The following is a 910-nucleotide window of genomic DNA, read 5'->3' on the forward strand; positions in this document are numbered from 1 at the left end:
GTAAGCCTTCACCTTTTTCATGTTAGGAAATGTTCTAGTAAAATGACTTTGAAATGAAACAGTCACATTTGTGTCTGAAGAAAGAACTATATAAAAGTAATGACAATATTCTGGCTGTTCAGTGCTAGCTCATACACCTCATTGGTTTTGTTCAGGCCCTCCCACAAATACTGAATGAGTAATATTGCATTTACTGAGGATTCTGAAGAACTGTATGACTAAAGTGAGACTGGCCAGCTCTGACATTCTGCTGCTGTATTGGTCAGAGCACAGCAGACACTGTGATGTGCTGTTTAGCCCTTTTCTAACCTATTCACAAGTTGCCCAGAATAAGTCTATTCTTACTGTTCCGTTACCTACTTCAAGTATTGCAAGTATTTCTGATTCACAGATAGTTTCAGGCTATTCTTTTGTTTAAAATTTGTGTTGCAGGTGTGCTTCAGTGCTTGCCATCCATGGGCATTTATATTCCTACAAAGATTCACAGTCTAGCAGCAGAGCAGGCTTTGGTTAGCACAGGGATAACCATGTGTCAGACATCACCACAATATTCATAAGTGATTTAGTTTATTAGATACCATGATTAGATGCCATAATCTGGCAAGAGACGTCAAAAATAACAGGAAAGGCTTCTATAGGTACGTAGCAAATAAAAGACAGACTAGGGACAATGTGGGCCCTCTTCAGAAGCTATCGGGAGGACTGGCTACCCTGGATTTGGAGAAGGCTGAGGTTCTTAATGACTTCTTTGCCTCAGTCTTCACTAGCAAATGCTCAGACCACACCACCCAAGCCTTGGAAGGCCAACGCAGGGACTGTGAGAATGAAGACCTTAGGCCCACTGTAGGAGAGGATGGGGTTCGAGACAACCTTAAGAAATTGAACGTGCACAAGCCCATGGGACCTGATG

The sequence above is a fragment of the Nestor notabilis genome, unplaced genomic scaffold (assembly GCF_000696875.1).
Source record: "Nestor notabilis isolate BGI_N333 unplaced genomic scaffold, ASM69687v1 scaffold28717, whole genome shotgun sequence".
NCBI lineage: Eukaryota > Metazoa > Chordata > Aves > Psittaciformes > Psittacidae > Nestor > Nestor notabilis.